We start from the raw sequence: 25,635 nt of genomic DNA, 5'->3' as shown, positions 1-25,635 counted from the left end.
ATCATGAAACTTCAGATTAAGTTACTACAGAACCTCATAGGTCTTCCAGAGTAAGATCCGCACCAGAGTGGTACGGTAATCCTGTTCTGGAAGTTATGTTACTAGACCATGACGAACCTACGAACTATGAAGAAGCGATGGTGAGCCCAGATTCCGCAAAATGGCTTGAGGCCATGAGATCTAAGATGAGATCCATGTATGAAAACAAAGTATGGACTTTGATTGACTTGCCCAATGATCGGCGAGACATTGAGATTAAATGGATCTTCAAGAGGAAGACGGACGCTGATAGTGTTACTATCTACAAAGCTAGAATTGTCGCAAAAGGTTCTCGACAAATTCAAGGTGTTGACTACGATGAGAGTTTTTCACTCGTATCGATGCTTAAGTCTGTCTGAATCATGTTAGCAGTTGCCACATTTTATGAAATCTGGCAAATGGATTTCAAAACTGCATTCCTTAATGGATTTTTAAAGAAGAGTTGTATATGATGCAACCAGAAGGTTTTGCTAATCCTAAAGGTGCTAACAAAATATGCAAGCTCCAGCGATCCATCAATGGACTGGTGCAAGCATCTCAGAGTTGGAATATACATTTTGATGAGTTGATCAAAGCATATAGTTTTATACAGACTTTTGGAAAGGCCTGTATTTACAAGAAAGTGAGTGGGAGCACTACAACATTTCTGATAAGTATATGTGAATGACATATTGTTGATCGGAAATAATGTAGAATTATTCTGCAACGCATAAAGGAGTGTTTGAAAGGAGTTTTTCAAAGAAAGACCTCGGTGAAGCTTCTTACACATTGAGCATCAAGATCTATATAGATAGATCAAGACGCTTGATAAGATTTTTCAATGAGTACATACCTTGATAATTTTTTTGAAATAGTTCAAAATGGAACAGTCAAAGAAGGAGTTCTTGCCTGTGTTGCAAGGTGTGAAGTTGAGTAAGACTCAAGACCCGACCATGGCAGAAAATAGAAAGAGAATGAAAAGTCATTCCCTATGCCTTAGTCATAGGTTCTATAAAGTATGCTGTGCTGTGCAACAGACCTATTGTATACCTTGCTCTGTGTTTGGCAAAGGAATACAATTTTGATCTAATAGTAGATCACAGGACAGTGGTCAAGAATATCCTTAGTGAAGACTAAGGAGATGTTTCTTGATTATGGAGGTAATAAAAGAGCCCGTCATAAAAGTTACAACGATGCAAGCTTTTACACCAATCCAGATGACTCTAAGTCTCAATCTGGATACATGTTGAAAGTGGGAGCAATTAGATAGAGTAGCTCCATGCAGAGCATTGTGGACATAGAATATTTGCAAAATACATACGGCTCTGAATGTGACAGACCCGTTGACTAAGCTTCTCTCACAAGCAAAACATGATCACACCTTAGTACTCTTTGGGTGTTAATCACATAAGCGATGTGAACTAGATTATTGACTCTAGTAAACCCTTTGGGTGTTGGTCACATGACGATGTGAACTATGGGTGTTAATCATATACAGATATGAATATTGATGTGAAATCACATGGCGATGTGAACTAGATTATTGACTCTAGTGCAAGTTGGAGAGTGAAGGAAATATGCCCTAGAGGCAATAATAAAGTTATTATTTATTTCCTTATTTCATGATAAATGTTTATTATTCATGCTAGAATTGTATTAACCGGAAACATAATACATGTGTGAATACATAGACAAACATAGTGTCACTAGTATGCCTCTACTTGACTAGCTCATTAATCAAAGATGGTTATGTTTCCTAACCATAGACATGTGTTGTCATTTGATTAATAGGATCACGTCATTAGAAGAATGATGTGATTGACTTGACCCATTCCGTTAGCTTAGCACTTGATCGTTTAGTATGTTGCTATTGCTTTCTTCATGACTTATACATGTTCTTGTAACTATGAGATTATGCAACTCCCGTTTATCGGAGGAACACTTTGGGTGCTACCAAACGTCACAACGTAACTGGGTGATTATAAAGGAGTACTACAGGTGTCTCCAAAGGTACATGTTGGGTTGGCGTATTTCGAGATTAGGTTTTGTCACTCCGATTGTCGGAGAGGTATCTCTGGGCCCTCTCGGTAATGCACATCACTATAAGCCTTGCAAGCAATGTAGCTAATGAGTTAGTTACGGAATGATGCATTACATAACGAGTAAAGAGACTTGCCGGTAACGAGATTGAGCTAGGTATTGGATACCGACGATCGAATCTCGGGCAAGTAACATACCGATGACAAAGGGAACAACGTATGTTGTTATGCGGTTTGACCGATAAAGATCTTCGTAGAATATGTAGGAGCCAATATGAGCATCCAGGTTCCGCTATTGGTTATTGACTAAGAATAGTTCTAGGTCATGTCTACATAGTTCTCGAACCAGTAGGGTCCGCACGCTTAAGGTTTCGATGACAGTTTATTACGAGTTTATGAGTTTTGATGTACCGAAGGAGTTCGGAGTCCCGGATGAGATCGGGGACATGACGAGGAGTCTCGAAATGGTCGAGACGTAAAGATTGATATATTGGACGACTATATTCGGAGTTCGGAAAGGTTCCGAGTGATTTGGGTATTTTTCGGAGTACCGGAGAGTTACGGGAATTCGCCGGGGAGTATATGGGCCTTATTGGGCCATACGGGAATAGAGGAGAGAGGCCAAAAGGAAGTAGGCCTGCGCCCCCCCTCTGGTCCGAATTGGACAAGGGGCGCAGCCCCCCTTTCCTTCTTCCTCTCCCCCTCTTTCCCCTTCTCCTACTCCAACAAGGGAGGTGGAATCCTACTAGGACTAGGGAGTCCTAGTAGGACTCCACACTTGGCGCACCCCTCCTAGGGCCGGCCTCCTCCCCCCTTGCTCCTTTATATACGGGGGCAGGGGGCACCCCATGACACACAAGTTGATCTACGGATTGTTCCTTAGCCGTGTGTGGTGCCTCCCTCCACCATATTCCACCTCGGTCATATCGTCGCGGAGTTTAGGTGAAGCCCTGCGCCAGTAGAACGTCATCATCGTCACCACGCCGTCGTGCTGACGGAACTCATCCCCGACGCTTTGCTGGATTGGAGCCCGGGGAACGTCATCGAGCTGAACGTGTGCTGAACACGGAGGTGCTGTAGGTTCGATGCTTGGATCGGTCGGATCGTGAAGACGTACGACTACATCAACCGCGTTGTCATAACGCTTCCGCTTATGGTCTACGAGGGTACGTGGACAACACTCTCCCCTCTCGTTGCTATACCATCACCATGATCTTGCGTGTGCGTAGGAATTTTTTTGAAATCACTATGTTCCCCAACACTTTCTCCTTTGGCGGCGGTGCCGGTTTCGGTCCAAAATGGACGTCCACTTGGGCTTGCACTATGGTTGTGTTTTGCTCCTTAGTAATGTCGTAAGGCCTCTGAGGAATAGGAGCGAGGCTTTGACCATATTTATATCGCTTGTCTCCGCCTGTACTTCCTGAACTACCTCGACTCGTACCGCTACGCACCAAAGTTGCGACATGTCTCTTCTGCGATTGCTGAGACGGTGGAGACAGCTGACGTGGAGTTGGACCAGGAGAAGTGGCCTGACAATGTGCCGGACTTGAAGCAGGAGGTGTGGCCTGACACGGTGCCGGACTTGAAACCGGAGAAGTGGCATGACGCTGTGCCGGACTTGAAACTGGAGGAGTCAGCTCACGCGTTCGGGGACTTGGAGGAGGTGGCGGACTTCGAGGAGGAGTCGTCTCACGCGTTCGTGGACTTGGAGGAGTGGGAGTCTGCTTACTCGGTGGCGGACTTCGAGGAGGAGTCGGCAGACGACGCGGTGTCGGTTGACTTCGAAAGATGATGCAATCCTTTCTCCATAGGATGATGAGATGTATGGCCTCTCCCAGTGTGCGCTCGTCTTCACCTCCAGGAATGTCAAGCGTTAGCCCCGAATATGGGTCCACCACTTCATCAACCATGACACGAGTATAGCCCTCTGGAATCGGGATGCAATGGTAGGTTGCTTTGGGGGTAACTGGAAAAGCAACGCCGTCCGCCACCTTCATGGATATGTTCTTCATTTTGGAGTGTAGCTCACAGTTAGTGTTCTCTATGATGTCATCCACAGGGTATGTATCCAGCAGTGTGTCGCCCAGGGCAGAACCAACGCTACTTCTCGGCATGGATGGGACGGTGCTATCCAATGCTGGACGATCATCCGCTTGCTGCTGCCGCTGCTGAGACCCCCTTTCCTGGCTAAGTGAGTCGATCTGCTGCTGCTGCTACTGGAATTTCAGTGCCAGGTCCGCGTGCCTTGCTTCTAGGCCTTGAAGGCGTTCTGCGTCCTGCTTCCTCTGCTCCTCCTCCAACTTCCTCTTCTTCTCCTCCTCCATCTTCTTTCTTGCACGGGACCTGTAGTCGTCATTCCAGTCCAAAAAGCCCTCATACCAGGGAATAACGCCCTTTCCTCATGTTCTTCCTGGGTGTTCAGGATTTCCCAGGGCGCGCGTAAGCTCGTCGTTCTCTCTGTTGGGCATGAACTCCCCCCTTCGAGCTTCTTCTATTGCGTCAATTATCTTTTGTTCGGCTCCTTTTAGACTTGCCTTCCGCGAAACTTCGCCTGTCTTCTGGTCCAACGCTCCCCATGCGCATAGAACCAAGTTCTGCACCTGGGGGGCCAGTTCCTAGTAACCGGAGTGACCCCTGCATCCTCCATCTCTCGCCCAGACTTATCCCACTTAGGCAATCCCACCGCGTAGCCACCTGGATCCAGCCTATGGAACTGCGTCTTTCTTGCGGCATTTGCCTTGTTTTTCATCGACCGTTCCTTAGATAATTCTGAATCCTTGAAGGTCACAAAATTGTCCCAGTGCTCTCTTTGCTTCTCCAGTGTTCCCTTGAAATCTGGAGTCTTCCTTTCATTAGCGAGGTAGTTGGCCCATACAGTTTTCTTGTGGGTGTTGAATGCAATTGCCATCTTCTTAAGAGCAGCGGCCTTGACTTTCTTCACATCTGCTTCAGTGAAATGATCTGGTAGGGTGAAATGTTCCATCAGAGATTTCACCAGGTCTTCTTTGGCTCTGCCATCGACCCAAGTAACACCTGGACGTTTAGTCTTTGGCTCTTTCCATTCTTGAATGGAGATCAGGAGTTTGTCCTTCACAAGAACTCCGCACTGACGAGTCCACTTGTCCGCAGCGTTCTTAGGCGTGAGGGGTTCGCCACTAAGTTTGGTGGATTTGATGTGGTACTTTACACCATCCTTCAACAATCTGCCCGGGCCTCACTTTGTCTTGCTGTCTGTAGAAGCATATTTGCTCGATCCGGAGGGCTGAAAGAAGAAAGATCGATTCGTTAATATATCTTCAATAAAAAAACATGTGATGATCACCAGGATGCATGCTTATATAAATATATACCTCGCTGGAAGTCTTTGTTATTTGAAGATCAGCATTGTCTGTGTCATCACTAACATTGTCTGTGTCATCATAATCATAGTTCATGACTTCATCAGCTCGGTCGTCGAGATCGAATATCTTTTCGTCACCCTCTCCGGTATTGTTCAGATATTGGGAGCCGTCATCATTCAGATCATCTAGCCTCTGAGGGCTGCGTATGATGTCGAACAATTCCTCTTCTCTCTCTCTGCCGGTATTGTCCGCCATAGCTTTTACTTTACTAACTAATACAGAAGAAATATAAAACAATTTAGTATTCAAATTACAATGCATGGATGCAATTAATCAATAAGGAAAAACTGAATCTCGAATACATCGTCTCGAATATATAATATCGAATACATCATCGTCTTAATATATATAATCTCGAATACATCGTCTCGAATATTATATATCGAATACATCACTGGCTAGGTACCTAATAAAGATCGAGTACTACAGAAGAATCTAGGGCGCCACTCGCGGTTCCTGGGGCGCGGGCGGTGCACCACCAAAGAGAAGGAACCATCACAGGATCATATCGCCGGTCATCTGCCCAAAGAACCCGCCAAGTAGTGGAGAACCTGACGTCGTCCATAGCAGCCATGTACCGATGGACGTGCTCATCTTCCTCCCTGACACGGCGACGCACCACCTCCGGCGGGGCCGGCTGCCTCTGCACCGAATGTGGCCCACGCGAACGCCACCAAAGAAGATCAGGGCCGACGACGGGACCCGAGGTCGGGTTCCTCACCAAGCGGCGTGCCCCTCCAGGTAGCACCTCCCAGTGCCAGCCTGGCGGAGCCCAGTCCCGGACATGGGTCCCCTGAAGCATGACATCGTCGCGAACGGGTCGACGGCGAGGATGCGGGCCGGGCATATCGTCGAGAACAAATACTATATGCCCGCAAAAAGTAACATTTTTAAATGATTGGATTGTGATAACTAAAATTCTATATATATGCAAATTCTAACAATTTGACATTAATCTAATTCATCTAACTAAAACTAATTCTAAAATTTCCTGATTATATAACTAACATTTTTATAACATTTCTAATATTTATATAACTAAAAAATAGAAAAATTGCTAACATTTCTATAATTAAAAACAGAAAACATTTATAACATTTCTATATAACTAACATTTCTAATATATATATAACAAAAAAACAGAATAATTTCCTAACATTTCTATAACTAAAAAACAGAATTTTTTTTAACACAACAAACTAATAATGTGTGTGTGTGTAGTGTGTGTGTGTGTATAGTGTGTGTGTGTGTGTGTGTGTGTGTGTGTGGACATGACGGCCGGGGCGAGCTCACCGGCGAGGCGACGACGGGGCGATGGGATGGGGCGGCGACGACGGGGCGACGGTACGGGGCGGTGACGACGACGGGGCGGGGCGGGGCATGGCGACGGGGACGACGGGGACGACGGGGACGGGGACGGCCGGGGCGGCGACGTCGACAGGGGCGGCGACAAGGGGCGAGGACGGCCGGGGTCGGCGACGAGGGGTGGGGGCGGCGACGTCGACGGGGACGGCATCGATCGGGACAGGACGGCACGACGGAGGGAGGAAATAGAGGGAAACTGAATTTTTTCAACTGTTGTATATATAGGATGGACCTTTAGTATCGGTTGGAGCCACCAACCGGTACTAAAGGTTTGTTTTGGCTAGGCCAAGCGGCGGGAAGCGCACCCCCTTTAGTACCGGTTGGTGGCTCCAACCGGTACTAAAGGCCCCCCCTTTAGTATCGGTTGGTGCCACGACCCGGTACTAAAGGGGGTGCGCTGGCGCAGTGCGGTGCGGCAAGTTTAGTCCCACCTCGCTAGTCGAAGGGCTACCGCACTGGTTTATAAGCCCCAGTGCGGTAGCTCTCTCCATCTCCTCTCCTAAGCAGGCCTACTGGGCCTACCTATTCATTGCTGCCATGTGTGCCTACTGGGCCTTTGCGGGCTTGCATCCTGGCCCAACAAAAGGTTGAGTTTCTAGTCGTATGCAGGCCGCTTTGGCCTAGTAGGCTGGCTTTTTATTTTCTTAATTTTTTTGCTTTTTTTGTTTTATTTATTTTTGAGTTGGTTTTTGCTGTATTTAGATTTTCTTTGTGAATATTTTTGCTTTAGGTACAAAAATTTACAAACTTTCTGTTAGTGCCGGTAGTTTTCAAATTTGAATAGTTTAAATTTTGAATTATTTGAAATTGTGTGAATCACTAGTTTGTGAATAACTTAACTCTGAAAAAATATTTTTCAGTGATTCTTTTTTCTTATGTTTAATATTAGTGTGTTTTATCATTATATTCAATTTGGTAATGCTTAGGTTATTTAAAAAATGAAATGCCTTTGTAACATTTCAGTTTTCGTCGGAAACCCTGATACTTCGAAAAAGATTGTCCATTTTGTACACGAAGTGTATCCAGTTTTTGCCGTAACCCTCTCTACTTTTTTGCACACGCTATTTGTATGAAATTATGATACCATGCCAACTTTCAACCTTTTCTGAGCTCATTTCAAATGCTTTTCAATTTCAGGGTCATTTAGCTGGAAAAAAAATCAGTAAATGCATGAAAAGAATTTGTTTGCACATAAAATTTCTTCGCGTTTCAAATGCCAAAACACATAATTAACTACCCTAACTATTACAGACATTCCCTCCTGGGTGTGAAACACAGAAGAAAATGATGATAGTGAAGCCGATCACATCCCAGATCTTTGGGTGTGAAACTTTTTCTTCTCGTGTGTCCCTTTGCGCCGTAGCCATGGAAAATCTTCATCATTTAACTGGATGCTCGGGTCAATATTCACTGTGAATGGAGTAATTTCATCAAACTTTTCATAATCTTCTAACATGTCTGTCTTGTCATCCACTCCCACGATGTTTCTTTTTCCTGAAAGAACTATGTGGCGCTTTGGCTCGTCGTATGATCCATTCGCTTCCTTATCTTTTCTTTTTCTCGGCCTGGTAGACATGTCTTTCACATAAAAAACCTGTACCACATCATTGGCTAGGACGAATGGTTCGTCTGCATACGCAAGATTGTTGAGATCCACTGTTGTCATTCCGTACTGCGGGTCTTCCGTTACCCCGCCTCGTGTCATATTGACCCATTTGCACCGAAACAAAGGGACCTTCAAATCACCTGATCCATAGTTAAGTTCCCATATGTCCTCTATGTAACCATAATATGTTTCCTTTCCCGTGTTGGTTGTTGCATCAAAGCGGACACCACTGTTTTGGTTGGTGCTCTTCTTATCTTGGGCGATCGTGTAAAATGTATTCCCATTTATCTGGTACCCTTTGAAAGTCATTATATTCTAAGATGGTAACTGGGACAGCGAGTACAGGTCATTTTGAATGTCGCCATCATTCAGGACACGTTTCTGCAACCAACCGGTGAAAGTCCTCGTTTGTTCGCGTGTAATCCAGTCGTCAGACTTCTCCGGGTGTTTGGACTGTAGAAAATTCTTGTGTTCCTCCATATACGGAAGCCACCAAGGCGGAATTCTGTAGAACTGTGTAGTGTGCTTCAGTGAGAGAATGCCCATCCATACATATTATTTGATGCCCTCCTAGCGTGCCTTTTCCTTCCAGTCTGCCCTTATGTCGCGATTCAGGAACACCAATCGGCTTAAGGTCAGGAATAAAGTTAATACAAAACTCAATGACCTCCTCATTTTCATGGCCCTTCGAGATGCTTCCTTCTGGCCTAGCACGGTTATGAACATATTTCTTCAAGACTCCCATGAACCTTTCAAAGGGGAACATATTGTGTAGAAATACAGGACCCAAAATGTTAATCTCTTCGCAAAGGTGAACTAGGACACGCGTCATGATGTTGAAGAAGGATGGTGGGAACACCAACTCGAAACTGACAAGACATTGCACCAAATTATTCTGTAACCTTGGTATGATTTCTGGATCGATTACCTTCTGAGAGATTGCATTGAGGAATGCACATAGCTTCACAATGGCCAATCGAACGTTTTCCGGTAGAAGCCCCCTCAATGCAACCGGAAGGAGTTGCGTCATAATCACGTGGCAGTCATGAGACTTTAGGTTCTGGAACTTTTTCTCTGCCATATTTATTATTCCCTTTATATTCGACGAGAAGCCAGACGGTACCTTCATGCTGAGCAGGCATTCGAAGAAGATTTCCTTCTCTTCTTTGGTAAGAGCGTAGCTGGCCTGACCCTGATGTATGTCGTCTTTTCCGTGCATATGTTGCTGGTCCTCCCGTGCCTCTGGTGTATCTTTTGTCTTCCCATACACGCCCAAAAATCCAAGCAGGGTCACACAAAGATTCTTCGTCACGTGCATCACGTCGATTGCGGAGCGGACCTCTAGGTCTTTCCAATATGGCAGGTCCCAAAATATAGATTTCTTCTTCCACATGGGTGCGCGTCCGTCAGCGTCCTTCGGAACAGGTTGTCCGCCAGGACCCTTTCCAAAAATTACCTTCAAATCCTTGACCATATCATGTACATCAGCACCAGTACGGCGTGGCGAGGCTTCGTCCAGTGATCCGCCTCACCTTTGAAATGCTTGCCTTTCTTTCTTATGGGATGCCTGCTCAGAAGAAATCGATGATGTCCCAGGTACACATTCTTCTTACAACTATTTAAATATATACTGTCGGTATCATCCAAACAGTCCGTGCATCTGCGGTATCCCTTGTTTGTCTGTCCTGAAAGGTTACTGAGAGCAAGCCAATCATTGATGGTCACGAACAGCAACGCCTTTAGGTCAAATTCTTCCCCCATGTGCTCATCCCACGCACGTACACCTGTTCCATTCCACAGTTGTAAGAGTTCTTCAACTAATGGCCTTAGGTACACATCAATGTCGTTGTCGGGTTGCTTAGGGCCTTGGATGAGCACTGGCATCATAATGAACTTCCGCTTCATGCACAACCAAGGAGGAAGGTTATACAAACATAGAGTCACAGGCCACGCGCTATGGTTGCTGCTCTGCTCCCCAAAAGGATTAATGCCATCTGCGCTTAGACCAAACCATACGTTCCTTGGGTCACCTGCAAACTCCTGCCAATACTTTCTCTCGATTTTTCTCCACTACGAACCGTCAGCGGGTACTCTCAACTTTCCGTCTTTCTTACGGTCTTCTGCGTGCCACCGCATCGCCTTCGCATGCTCTTTGTTTTGGAACAAACGTTTTAACCATGGTATTATAGGAGCATACACATCACCTTGGCAGGAATCTTCTTCCTGGGGCGCTCACCCTCGACATCACCAGGTTCATCGCGACTGATCTTATAACGCAATGCACCTCATACCGGGCAAGCATTCAAATCCTCGTACTCACCGCGGTAGAGGATGCAGTCATTAGGGCATGCATGTATCTTTTGCACCTCTAACCCTAGAGGGCAAACAACCTTCTTTGCTTCATACGTACTCTCAGGCAATTCGTTGTCCTTTGGAAGCATATTCTTTATCATTACCAGCAACTTTCCAAATCCCTTGTCAGATACACCATTCTCTGCCTTCCATTGCAGCAATTCAAGTGTGGTGCCCAACTTTTTTTGTCAGCTTCGCAATTCGGGTACAACAATTTCTTGTGATCCTCTAACATGCGCTGCAACTTCGTCCTCTCCAGATCACTTGCGCAGTTTCTCTTTGCATCGGCAATGACCCGACCTAGATCATCAGCGGGATCATCTGATGCCTCTTCTTCAGCTTCTTTCTGCATTGCCGGCTCAGCTTCTTCCCCCATTGTTGTATCATCGTATTCAGGGAATCCATGGCCAGGATAGCCGTCGTCGTCGTCCTCTTCTTCTTTATTGTCTTCCATCATAACCCCTATTTCTCCGTGCTTGGTCCAAACATTATAGTGGGGCATGAAACCGGACTCAAATAGGTGGACGTGAATGGTTCTTGACGTAGAGTAACTGTGACCATTCTTACAGCCAGCACATGGACAAGGCATAAAACCATCCGCCCTCTTGTTTGCCTCAGCGGCAAGCAGAAAAGTATGCACGCCATTAATGAACTCGGGAGAGCATCTGTTATCATACATCCATTGTCATCTCATCTTCATTACACAACACCAAATAGACCAAATTAATACAAGTTCATACATAAAGTTCATACATAAAGTTCATATACAACACTTAATTAAATGCAACATACAAATAACTCTCTAGCTAAAGAATTTAAATGCAACAACAAATGCGATGAAGATCGCAATTAAGGTAACAATTGATCCAACAGCATAATGATACCAAGCCACACTATCAATGGCATATTTTCTAATCTTTCTAATCTTCAACCTCATTTTCTCCATTTTGATCTTGTGATCATCGACGACATCGGTAACATGCAACTCCAATTCCATCTTCTCCCCCTCAATTCTTTTCAATTTTTCTTTCAAATACTCATTTTCTCTTTCAACTAAATTTAACCTCTCGACAATAGGGTCGGTTGGAATTTCCGGTTCACATACCTCCTAGATAAAAATATCTATGTCAACTTGATGGGCATAATTTGTCATAAACACGAAATGCAACAACTAGTTTTAAATGAGAATATACCACATCCGAATCATAACAAGGACGAGGGCCGACGGGGACGGATATCAAAACCATGGCACTATGTATAACAAACAACGTATGGGTAAGATAATTATACGAGTAACTATATATCCAAATCACACAAACATCAATTTGGTAATGTAAAACATTCATGAACAAGAGCCTCACCACAAGGTGGTGCCGGCGACGGGACGATGCGGGCGATCGACGGTCGTTACGACGGAGATTTAGAAGGCACTAAGTAAACCACACCTACATATGCAAACTAAGTGTTATTTTTGACCTCAAATTACATATAAATCAAATACTAGCAAATATAATTCCTCCCAAATTAATCACTATACAAAGCATTGCAAGAGCTAATCTAGCAATGAGAGTTGAAAGGACAAAGTTGCTAACCTTTGTGATCATTTGAATGGATGAGGGCCTTCAAATCTTGACAAATTTTGGGAAAAATTTGTGAGGAGCTCGAGGAAGAGAGGGGACGAATAGAGGAAGTGAGGGGAAAGGGGAAGAACAGAGTGGCTCGGGTGGACGAAGGGTTTATGTAGGTCGACCTTTAGTACCAGTTCGTGCCACGAACCAGTACTAAAGGTGCTGGAGGGGCCCCAGACTGACAACACCCTGCCACCACTCTCTTTAGTACAGGTTCATGGCACGAACCGGTACTAAAGGTTCGCCACGAACCGGTACTAATGAGAACGGCCGGCTAGCCATTGGAACCGGTACTATTGGACACATTAGTGCCGGCTCAAAATCAAACCGGCACTAATGTGTCTCATATTAGGTCCTTTTTCTACTAGTGCTAGTGTATATGTCCTATATGCCGTGCAATGTGGTGCTCACTTATTACTGTTTGGTTAATTAGTTGTCGTGTTCAGTTAATTGTTTGGTTCAATTCTGCTAATGAGATGTTCAATTCATCAGGGTGGAATTTTGTATTGTCTTTCATGTGATAAATAAATCGAATTTATCTATACAAAATACATGAGAAACAAATACAATTGCTATATTTCCAAGTTGTCAAGCATGCTTGGTTTGGTTAACTATCTGATCTTCTAGTATGTTATATATTATGCAATGTCATGCTCAATTAATGTTTGGTTCATTAGTTTTGGTGTTTAGTTAACTGTTTGGTTCAATTCTACAATGCAATGTTCAATTGTCGTGAGTGCATTTTGTTATTGTATATCATGTGAGAAATAAATCGGATTTGGCTGTAGTAAATACATGAGAAACAAGTACAATTGCTATATTTCCAAGTTGTTAAGCATGTTTGCTTTGGTTAACTGTCTGATCTTTTATTAGAAGTATGTTATATTGTGCAATGCAATGCTCAGTTAATGTTTGGTTCATTGGTTGTGGTGTTTAGTTTACTACTTGGTTCAATTCTGCAATGCGATGTCTAATTGTCGTGGGTAGAATTTTGTATTGTTGTGCATATGAGGAATAAATCGAATTTGGATGCACTTAATACATGAGAAACATATATAATTGCTATATTTCCTACTTCTTAATCATACTTGGTTCGGATAAATGAGTTTTTCATGTGACTCGAATTAATCTGATGAATTTGTAACGTGCTTATTTTTTATCAACATATCTTCTATATCTAAATAGGGGCACCCCACTAGGTGATTTTCCTGCCTTCTCATGAGGCCACATCACTCGAATTATTATAGCCATTAATGCGGTATAGCTCAAGAGTCTGCAGCCGCCTGATCAAAATTCACGAAATTACTAAGAGCTGCCACCGCTTACTGGAACATACCGATTCGCTCTTCCCAACCAACCCGCTCGCTGCCTGCCTCCGTCTCGATCTATTTTATTAGTTGGACTGTACAAGTAGGCTTCAATTTCTGACTTGGGCTGGTGCAGCTAGGTTGTGGGCTACAAGATTTTTTTTTGAGCATATGTGGGCTACAAGATAGTTGACTAATTTTCCCTTCCTGTGTGGCCCATGTGGCCTGTTTATTGGTCCATCTACTATATATGCCATTGTCTCAAAAAAATCTACTATATATGCCAGAAAAGCGCCATTGTTTATCGCAAAGAAATATCTGAGCTCCAGCGCCGCATCCTGTCGTCTCCCCAATTACTCCCCCGTTCCTACTGAGCCAATTGATTTTGCACGGCTCTCTTCATATTCTTTACCAGATCCTCTTCATCTTCTCCACTAAGCAAACGCATTAATAATGGATGGAGTTATTAATCTCCCTGTTAAGGAACATATCTGCTTCATTCCCGTAGTCTTCCCCATAAGTAGCGCCCCCGATCTAGGTTGTTCCTTCGAAAAATCAGTTTGCTGGACGCCTGGACTGACGAATTTGGAGTCGCAACCGACACCCATCGAAACATCCCCATGCCCTTACCACCACCGTTTTGGACAGGTGATGGAGGTTTCAGCACTGGCAAAGCGCTTCATGGTGATGTGCCTCCATGTCGTTGTGTACATGCTCCGTGGAGGAACTTGAGGTACTGACTCTGGATGATGCCCACTGGATTAAGAACAAGCCCCCCTACTTTCTTTCATTCGATCGTGAGTAGGTAATGAAATCTCACAAATTAGCCTCACCGTGCATAGGACTCTTGCTGCTCCTATTAGTAGATACGAATCTCAGACCTGGCCAAACGGGCCGGCCCGGCACGGCCCGGCCCGGCCTGTGCTAATTGTGCCTGGCCCGGCATGGCCCGTCATGGCATGTTTAATAGCCGGGCCGTGCTGTGCTGGCCCACGGGCGCTGATCCTTGGCCCAGGCACGGCCTGATTAGTAAACGGGTCGGCCCGATGGCCCGTTTAGCACGCTGGGCTGCACATTTTCAGCCTGCTGGGCTGGTTTTTAGGCCTGTTGGGCTATATTTTAGGTATATATATATATATTAAAAATCTGAAAAATATATAAAAAAATTAAACGGGCTGTGCCGTGCCGGCCCGCGTGCCTAGTCTCCAGGCCCAGGCACGGCCCAAGGCGTGCCGCGTGCCGGGCACGGCCCGTTTAGCCCGTGCCGTGCCTGGCCCATGGCGGGCCGTGCCGACGTGCTCGTGGGCTGGCCTGTTTAGCCCGGCCCGTTTGGCCAGTTATAACGAATCTCATCTCTGAAATTTATTTGAATTGGACAAACATATGACATGCGTCCTTATTTTTATTTCATCACATAAGACACCATAGGAATATGATTCCCTCCATTCTAACGTGTTGCGGCTGTAGATTCTGAGCTTGTTGCGGCTTAAGTCGCACATCCGCTTAGCGTGGCCTCTAAAAGCAGCGGGGCCTGTGTCCTCACTGCTTGGCCTCTGAATCCCGTCGGGCGTGTACATGTGGCAGGGATGGGGACCAACTCGTGACCGTAGACATGCGGGGAGTTCTGGTGAAACGAGATTTGTTCGGTTGCCGACTGCCGTCCAGTCTCCTATCAAGTTCAATCTTCCATTTGGAGAGGTAAAATTCAACCTTCTTCGTCCATTTACACACCATGCATGCTCCAACCTGAGTTCATATATCCCAAGCCTTAGAAATCCTCTTATCATCTATGCGTTCTGCGGCCAGCAATCTAAATCTGCTGCAAGGATATTCAAGCCCAAATTATAGGTGTATGGACATCAATTTTAAGTAGATTGGTCTGGTGACACAGTACTTCCAATCCACTTTGTCTTTCTTTTTGTTCAGTCTACACAGGACCTACTGGCATCATGGGTATAATTGAAAAGGTGACAGCGTCATGACCCATCTGCTTCTGCATAGACATTGCAGTGGCTTCTCAATTATTCCAAATGATGCACCTTGCTCGATTTGGTTCAGCAATTTACTGCAGCCTATGTGCGCACTCGAGGACTTCCTTTTGTGCATTGTGACGTGTCCAGGCAAGCATGCACGCAATTTCATTATCATGTTCTTAAGAAGATTATGATAATGTCATTCAGGTGATTATTACTAAGCAGATGCACACTTCTTATTATTCCTTGATTCTTCGAGTTTTGGTGGAGCCAGACACCCGAGTTGGGATGATCAGAACACCATGTCATTTTTGTCAAAATTTTCCTCCTTCAGAGATTTAGTCCAGTAATATCGTGAGTGCTTCACTTTTATCATTCAGAAGTACAATTAGCTTCAGGGATATAGAGATCATTCAATTGTTCATATGCATGTCTGATAGTTAGTGTTGTTATTCGGTCATTGGCTGTTTCGTTAATTTTTGTATACGCATTGTGTTATTGAGCAACATTGTTTTGAACATGTTATGAATCATCACTTAATCTTTGTGAACATCTTGCTAGACTACAGAGGCCATTGAGTCTATATTATATCTTCCTTTTTTGCTGATTATTTATATAATAAAATGGATGTTGCAAATCGTTCCGCAGCAACGCGCGGGGCATCTTCTATTTTACTAATAGCATGTGAATCCTCATTTAACCTGATCACTAAGTACCTTATATGTGTTGCAGGGAAACACTGGGAAACACTGAGGTTTGTAATGTAGGTTCACACATGCATGGTCCTTTGTCTAATAACACATTATTGTGCAATTGCAGAAATCATTCTTTTACATTTTAACAATTTGGTCTTGCACATGTAGGTCCTGCTGTCAGAGGTTTTTACCCACTGTTCGACCCTTTTTTCATACGGGAAATAAGTTGTCCATGAATATCAGTCAAGTGTAGAAACTCAGAAATATTGTTAGGATAAAAAAATTAACGACAAAAAACAACAAGATCTTTGTTTGAACAATGAAGAAGACATCAGTTCACTACAGGATGGTACTAACTATTATACCTTGCTGTTTTTATTCCTTTGCCCCATTTCCAATATAGAGAAGATATTTATGCACATCCTTGCTTTCAGGCCTTTCCAAAGCAGTTCACTAATGATTACCTCTTAAACCACCTATATGGTCAGGAGGTGAGGAAGGTATTCATACAACACCCACGGTTCAATATTGAAGTGTTCCTGAAGAGGATGAAGGATGTACGTTTAATCATCCACAGGCACTGGCCTAAAGTTGCAAAGACCTTCATCATCAATGAAGGCTCAATATTCGCCTTCCGCTTCAGCAGTTTCCAGATGAGATTCATATGTCTACGTACCGTCTATGATGCTAATTTCGAAAGGTTATAGATGTTGTATGTGAAACTTGGTCCTGATGCAGTTGTGTAATGGGGTAGCTGAGTGTTGAAGCTATATGATGTTGTACTCTGATGTATTTCAATTATGAAATACTGCTTCCTTAATATGAAAATGAAATATATTGTGTGCTTAATATGAAATATCAATTATATTAATATATGGATTATTAATAATAGGACAATTAGCCTGCTAATTGGGTTTTTCTACTGCAAACGGTTATTGAGAAAACACCGTGGGCGATGACCTCAGACAACGCACACAGTTTCTAGGAATAAACCGTGTTGGATTAATGAACAATCACACATGACATTCTCTTGAAAACTGTTTGCGTTTGGCCACCTTACGCAAATGTTTACAACATAAAAAGTGTGTGTGATGGACAACCTATGCCACACAGTTGTTTCTATACACCGTGTGTGATGCATTCAATAATGGAAATGGTAAAATTGTTAATATCGTCTGCAATGGCAATGTTATCAAAAATGATCTAATGGGGAAAATTGTGTGTGATGTACCTGCGAACGGACAAGTTTTCCTTGGAGTAACTGTGTGTGATGTATATACGAACAAAAACGTACTTCTTGAATTAGCTGTATGGGATGTACATACTAATAGAAACATATTCCTTGGATTGACTATATGGAATGTACATATGAACGGAAACGTTTAGACGGGACTGACTGTATGGGATGTACTTACAACCGGAAACGATTTGGCCTGTATAATAATTATTATTTAACACAACTGCACGTATATCTGTATTTGATCGCTCGCTCGTCGCACACGACCTCATTTTGCCGAGCGTGTGTGCTAGGAGGGCCTATCCCCGATGGTTTCTTGGTCGTGTGGGAAGGATCCCTATCGCAGTCACTCACTTGGCGACGGTTCATAATACCGTCGCGGAAAGGGGTTAAAAACTGTTTGTATAGCACCTCGATGTACCAGTGATATCTCGTGCTACTGTTCTCACCGATTGCACTAGGGGTGTATTTGGTTTGGGAACCAAATGGAATGGAATGTCATGGTTCCATTATATTCAACTAGAATGAGTCGATTCCATTCTTGGTGTTTGGTGCGCGCTAAAAGATGGAATGGAATGATTCGGTCTCCATGTTTGGTTGGAGATATATGACGCAATCAATTTAGTTCAAATTATTTTTTGCATGGAAAAGATGAGGTTACCTCGTATGCGTGTGTAAATTAGAGCAATAACACATGGCAAAGAGAGACCAATCATTTTAAAAACATAATAATGGCCATGTCCGGGCACTAAACCACCACTGCTAAAACGTTGCAACAAGACCTAACAGTAGCACTAGAAACTGTAAATCCAATTTATCGATGTCGCTCGCGAAGTTAGATAGTAGTACTACTATCAAAGATAAGGACGGAAGGATTAGCTTTTACTACAAGCAGCAATTGGACTGGTTCGAGACGCCGACGGAGTGTGGGCGCACATCCAGACGAGGAACACCGATGAAGGGGCTGCTGGCCAGTCGTCTAGGCTGAGTTTGGTGGCGAGCGCATGGATCTGGCGCCCCACCTCGGCACCAGATGAAGGCAGCCGTGAATTTGTCAGTTACAATGCCGTCTATGCTCCTCCGCCTCCTTGCAGAGTAGTAGGTCTGCATTGTTTGCGCTCGCTTCTAGCCGCCACCGCTGAGATGAGAGGGAGAGGGGAATGGGAACTCCCGCTGCTTGCTTGCCGTAGCAGACGCCCGCCACCCTGCTTTTGTTTGGTCATGACCCCATCTGCTTTCATTGCCGTGGCGCAGATCGAGAGAGAGAGAGACGAGGCGCTGCGGAAGGAGAGAGGGAACATCGTCACGGGGAAGATGAGAGCGGGACTCAGTTCCGCATGATTCCTTCAATTGGAGGTACGAGCACGTTCCAGATCTTGGTGGAATATTCGCTTTCGAGGAACGCGTGGGTTCCGGTTCTTCTTGTCAACCGAATGCAGGAATGAGGCCCACGTAAGGGTCCGACACGTTACATTCCAGCCCATGATCGAAACCAAACACACCCCTAGATACCGTAAGCTCCCACTCTTTCGCATGGTATCGTAACGACCACATACGAATCCAATCATGTATTTTGTGGGCCTTGTGCAGTCACACAACCCGCGTAGGCCCATGGAGATCTCTAGCAAAACCACAAAGGCTCACCCTATTCTCCTTGAGATATCACCACCAAGGTGATCCTCAACCATTAGTGGTAGACCTCAAGGCAGCCTCCAAACCTTTACAAACTTTCTGGGCTAAATCACAAGTTGATTCCTCAGTGGAGACCCCCTATCCGCCTAAGAATCTCCAACCTCCAAGAGTAAAAAATGCTCAATGAAATAAAATAAGAACTCATTTTAGTTTGGCCAAAACGTAGGTAGGGAGCTCATTTATCTTTTCCCTCAAAGGTGTGAAGTGTTTTGATGGAGGGAAATGGAGGATTTGAGGCTTTCTAGATGCCACTCGGAGAAGATGAAGTGAGCTTATATAGGCCCACTCAGAAAAGTGACCATTGGAAGTGCATAACATATTTCCAAAGTGACTGTTATACTTCGAAAGAGATGTAGGATTCGGTAGTGTTTGGAAGTAGCCTCCAAATGTTTTGGACCGAACTTCTAGGCAGTGTAAGAGAATCCCATTTGATTGTTCATGATGGAATCTTTGGCTATTCGATGGCATATGATGTGTATGATGCAAGGAACAAGATATGTGTATTTCGAATGTACCAAAGAAGCATGAGTTTCACCATCATTTCATTGAGCACCCCTTTTAATAGTGCGGTTTTCCTATACTTCAAAAATGTAAAATGGTATGATCATTGAGTATACCACCATCTTTTCTCTTTGACAATTATATTAGGGGTCCACATCCACCTTTGCTCCAACCTTTTTGACTAATCCATCTTGTATAAACTTAGCGCACAAGATTAGTCTTCAATTCATATTGGCATTATCGCCAAAACCGACTTAGATAGAGAATTGCATTTTCAGCCCCTCTTATTTTGCACCTGCACCACCTAGATCTTATGCAACAAGAGCTAGTACTATAAGGCCCACCAAATCCCCAATTCTCCTAGAGCACAACCAACTTCCTCTGTACCTACTCCACCTCGAGATGCTTCTGCACCTGCTCCACCTCCAATAAGAGTTTCAACAACAGTAGCTTCAATAGCTGGAACTGGTACCTTTACATCAAGAGAGAGAAGAATTCCATTTGCACCTACCAAAAACATAAGGTCTTCTACTACCTCTCCAACCAAAACACGAGAAATGCAAGAGAAGCAAGAGATGCATCTAGAGTTTACAATGCACCGAGACCTTCTAGTTCATCTGATGTGCAGGTTGGGCCAAAGAGGAAGATGATGCCAAATAGTTGTTGTTGTTTGTCTGTGTTGTTGCTATTGAACTATCCTAAAACTATTTTTTTGTCCAGATGAGCTTGAGCTTGCTATTTTTCTGTGATGTTGCTATTGAACTATCCTAAAACTATTTATGTGTGTGTACGTGATGTATTGAACTTGAGCATGTCGGTATTGAGCTTGCTATTTGTTGTGATGTTATTGTTGAACAGTCCCAAAACTATTTGTGTGTGTGATGTATTCAACTTGATCATGTAAGTATTGATGTTCAACTTGAACTTGTCAAACTATCGTACTATCATGCTGGTGTTTTTTTGTAAAGAATGAGATCATGTTGTTAGTTATTTGATAGACTATGCCCAATTATGGTGTTCTTTCTAATTTGATATACACAGAACAAATGTTACATGTCTAGTCAAAAGTGCTACAAGTGTGATCACAAGAAGCTTCAAATTAACGGTGTGATGCTACATCGCCGGTACATAGTCTCATACATAGGTTGATTGCAAAAAATCATTTGGTAACAGACATTCATACATAGGTTCATCACAAAGATTCATTTGATCACAAAGGTTCATACATTAGTTCATCTCAAAGATCCATTTGACCACAAAGATCCATACAAGAAAGATTCACACATTGGTCCAACATGCGCTAAACGAGAGTTACATGATCGTGGGTACAAGAAAGACAGTCGGCACGCCCTGGTAGTGGGATATGGAGAAAAGTCACCCTCTCTCCTCGCCAAACAGATGATATACTCGTATTCGATTGGATCCACTAGGGATCACACGCTCAAACTCATCGCGAGTGAAGTGCTCCAAGATCATGTCTAATAGGCGTTGCATGTACTCCAAGGAGTAGCCGTGGGGTGGGGCTGGTCTACAACGAGCGGTGGGGTCGTGGCAGGCGTCGAGCTCAACGGACGGAGAGGGGGGTGGGGGAGGGGGGGGGGGATTGGCGACTGAGAGCAGACTGAGATGCTGGGCGACGGCTAGGGCCGTTTTGACCTGGTCCGACCGGACCGAGCAGATCTAATGACGGGCGTTTGGTCGGTTTTTAAGCAAATAGTAATTTGAGTTTTTTTAAACGAAAAACCAAACTCGTGGTAGGTATCAACAACAAAAAAAAGGGTACTTTTATGACGTCCTAACCCTGAGACCGGTAGTTTTTGCTATTTACTTGATATAAATAGTAACTTCCTTTGGTACGCTTGAATTTCTTTCAGAACTTTTTGAACCAAAAAATTGATTTTTGAAAATTTCAAATTCGAAGCTCCATGGAGCTGAGTTCCACTAGCAATTTCCGTCAGAAGTATCCTTTTCGGCCATTATATCTCAGTTATATTCCCTCACACATTTCCATGCGTGCAAAGTTGAGTCGTCGATCGACAGAGATATCACGGAATCTAGCAAGCATGAGTGCTATAGCATCACGATCCACTTGTCCCGGTCAATATTGTGCGCATGCATCCGGTCTTACTGAAAGGGAGTGATTAAACATTATTGCTCTTCACATGGCTTCTAGAACGGTGAATTGGACGGATTCACCTGGTTGTGGAAGACTGACCGGTGAAGGCTTGATCCGGAGCGGCCGAATAGGGCCTTTTCACTCGGGACAAGAGACGGCGGGGATCATTTCGCCGTTGCCCTGGTCAAAACTCTTGGGTAGATTTTTAAAGTCTCCGTGCTTCTCACGTCCGCGAAACCGCTGGTCAAGTCTATTCTGGTAGCACTGATTATCTGACAGTGACCCGATCGATGAGATTGCGTGTGCTTGTTTGATTGGTCGATTGATCACATGTTATTTCCGTAGAAAATACTTTCAATCTGAACAACTATTTTTATCAACACAAAGGGCGATATTAAAATTCTCGATCTTGAATTCTCGTAAGATTATTTAGTTGTTGTATATAGCTTATAGAGTTGCAACTTTAGAGTAACTCTAGTAGAGTCGTCACATATACTTGAGCACCATTATAGTCGTTAATATAATGATTAAACTAAAATGACACACAAACAAAATCGTCATAATTTATGAAGCTTGCTCCACAAACAAGCTCGAAGCCATGGCTGCAAAGGGCTAGCATGGAGTTCGCTCCAAACCCAACCATTGGCACGGGAGGTAAGTTACAGCTTCTTCATCGCGCCACGTGAAATATTTAAAGCAGCTCGGCTTTTCACACATCAGCAGCAACGAAATTTGAAGCAGCCTAGCCTCCCACTGGATGCTATCATGCATGGATGTACCAGACAACTAAGAGGGTGCTTGAATACGTTTTAGTCCCATGACTAAAAGTAGTGGGACTAAAACTTGCTAGCATCACTCATGCTTGGATACAAATACTAAATAGACTAAAATCGAGTTAATGAGCATTTATTATCTTCCAAACCCTCCAATCCAGAACTCGCATGTGTTAAAGGAGGGGAGTTAAATGAGGCGAGAGAGGACTAATCCACATTTTAGTAGGGTTCCCCTGACTAAAATTTTTTAGTCTCAAGACTAGTTCTAGCCTCTCTTTAGTCAGGAGTGATTGGAACTTTAGCCTCTAAAAAAGACTAGTTTTAGTCAGACTAAAAATAGTCCCTTGGATCCAAGCATGCCCTAAAGCTAGACTAGGCTTCCCAGTTTTTATGGTCAAGGGAGATGTAAGAGTTGGCTGAATGATTCTGGTCAGTGATGCTGCTTTAGTTTGAAGAGTTGAGATTTACTATACGTACTTAAGATCATCTCTAGATGATCCCCTAAAAATCTTCAGAGAAATAAATTTGAGAGGTAGCCGCACCTAACCAAACAACTAAAAGTTAAAGAGTACAATTTAAGAAGTTATTTCCAAAAGGCAGTCCAGGTCTCTTATTTTTACTCCTTCGACGCCACTTCTGATATATTTTCCACTTCTTCTCCTCTCGTCCGCCGTCGCCTGCCATCCACCACCCTGATGACCAGAAAAATGGAACCCCAACACCCCCTCAACTCCGGCGACCCTTGCCGGCATTGGATTCTCGCTGGAGGCAACAAATTTGGAGTTTTTTTGGGCGATTCACTGCTCGTGCGTGTGCGTGCTTGTGTGTGCTGCTTCTGCGTGCGTGCGTGCGTGTTGTGCTGCACCTGCTGCTGCGTGTGTGCTGGGCATGTGCATGTTAGAGCATCTCCAACCGTTGTGTCCCCCAGGGATGTTTTTTCATCCGTCTGGGGCTGCGCTGGTGTAAATTTTGGCCTGGGGGGGGGGGGATTTTTCCAGCCGTCTCCACCCCCAAGCATCTTTGCACCTCGACGAGGAGGACGCGTGGCGCGCAGCGAAGAAGAGACGGATGAGCACGACGCAATAGGTTGACCACCGGCCTGCACCGCCTCTCACCGGCGCCCGACCTCTTCTTGTTCTTGGTCTGGAGCCTCCTCCGCCTCCAGCAAGTCGCGCGACGTGGCGGTCCTCTACAGCACGGCCGCCGGCGACGTTCGCGCACGCCTTGGGCGCCTTGCGTTGCTGCATCGCCGATGCGCGGCCGGTGTGCCTTGCGCTGCTACGCGAGCCGGCGGCGGAGCTTGGAGGAGGTGCTGCGGGAGACGGGAGCAACTGCGCCCGCGCCGCTCCGCCCGGCCACGCGCGCGCCAAGGCCGCCCCCGCCTTGCTCGCACGCCCCGCCTCGCTAGCTTCGGCCCGCGCCCGCCCCGGCCTTGCCCGCTCGCCCCGCCTCGCCAGCTCCGGCCAGCGCCCGCCCCGGCCTCGCCCATCCCGGCCACGCACAGCCACGCACGGGTTTGGCGGCGATGGGAGGCCACCCAGGCTGTCCGCGAGCTGCAGCTCCCATGGCGCCAGGAGCTCGAATACCTGCCTCACGCCCTCCTCCTCGTCGTCCTTCATCGCCTGGAGTCGCCGGGAGCCCACGCCAAGTTCGCTCGTCGCCGCTCCTCTGCTTCCGCTGCATCGAGCAACAGCAGTTCGGGCAGAGGACGCCGCCTCTGCGCCGGCCCCGCCTCGACTCCCCTCCTGCCGGCCTTCAACGCCGTCCACGCCTCCTCCGCCTCGAATCTCGTCGTCTCCGCCTCGTCTCCGCACGATGTATTGTGTTCGGTGAAAAAAGAGGAGAGATGAGAGAGAGAAAGAGAGGAGAGTGGCCGACGGTGGGCCGAAAAGGAAAAAGAATAGCGCCGGTGCCTCCCAGCTGCCCCAGGTTCCTGGGTCTCGCCCGCGATCGCCGGCTGTGTTTTTGACTAAATCCGGCGCAAAACGAGATCTTGGGGTCCGACTGGCTCATTTTTTAGCGCCGGGGTGAAAAAATGGTCCTGGGGGCTCGGCGAGGGGACGGTTGGAGATGCTCTTATGCGTGTATGCGTCCAGCCTTCCCTCACCTTTCCAATGGCCTATCCCGGCCCGCCGTTGTCATCATCCAGGCTAGTCCGAAAGAAATAAGAAACGAGAAGAAAAGATGTTCGTTTGAGTTAAATTTTAGGGTTCAATTTATATCCGGTGGCCTTCTCTTCAAATTATAAGGAATTAAAGTTTACGAAGGCATATAAAAAGTTACGTATAAGAGATCGGGCTACATGCTCTAATTATACAAAGAGAATGGTCCTTGTCTCACGTGCAATCTCCATCTCAATCAGTAACGCAATTAAGCACGTGTGTGCCACATAAGCAAGTAGACTAGTAAAACCTGCCAAAGGAGAATCTCTGGGCAGGTACATGAAACGACCGTACGTACCTCGTCCAAATGAACTGTTTCATCGATCGGAAGCTCGCCGGCAGCTTCTCCGGGCGGCAGGGAGGACGACGTACGTACGACACGGCACGGCACGATGACGACAGACCGTGCACCGTACGATCGATCCAGATGGTGAGATGGAGTAACTCTCGACCAAATTTCAACACCAGGACATGTCCTGTACGTAGACGTAGTCCTGCCCGACCGGCCGTTTGTCCTGTAGTATGTACGGTTGGTGGCAACGTGTGGTGCGGTCCGTGCAGTGATCGAGCAACGCGCTCGGGTCAAGTCGTCGATCGACTCGACTCATCCAGCACTACAGCCGGTGACTCCAACCGCCCAAGTTTCCAACGAACCACCGACTGAGCTACCGCCGCCCCTCTTTTTTAACATCAGTACTGACACAAGCGCTCATATACACGTGCATACACTCATTCTATGAACGCACACACGCATATCCTACCTCTATGAG

This window comes from Triticum aestivum, chromosome 7B (genome assembly GCF_018294505.1).
Source record: "Triticum aestivum cultivar Chinese Spring chromosome 7B, IWGSC CS RefSeq v2.1, whole genome shotgun sequence".
Lineage (NCBI taxonomy): Eukaryota > Viridiplantae > Streptophyta > Magnoliopsida > Poales > Poaceae > Triticum > Triticum aestivum.
The sequence above is the reverse complement of the archived record's forward strand: the minus strand, read 5'-3'. Positions refer to the sequence as shown.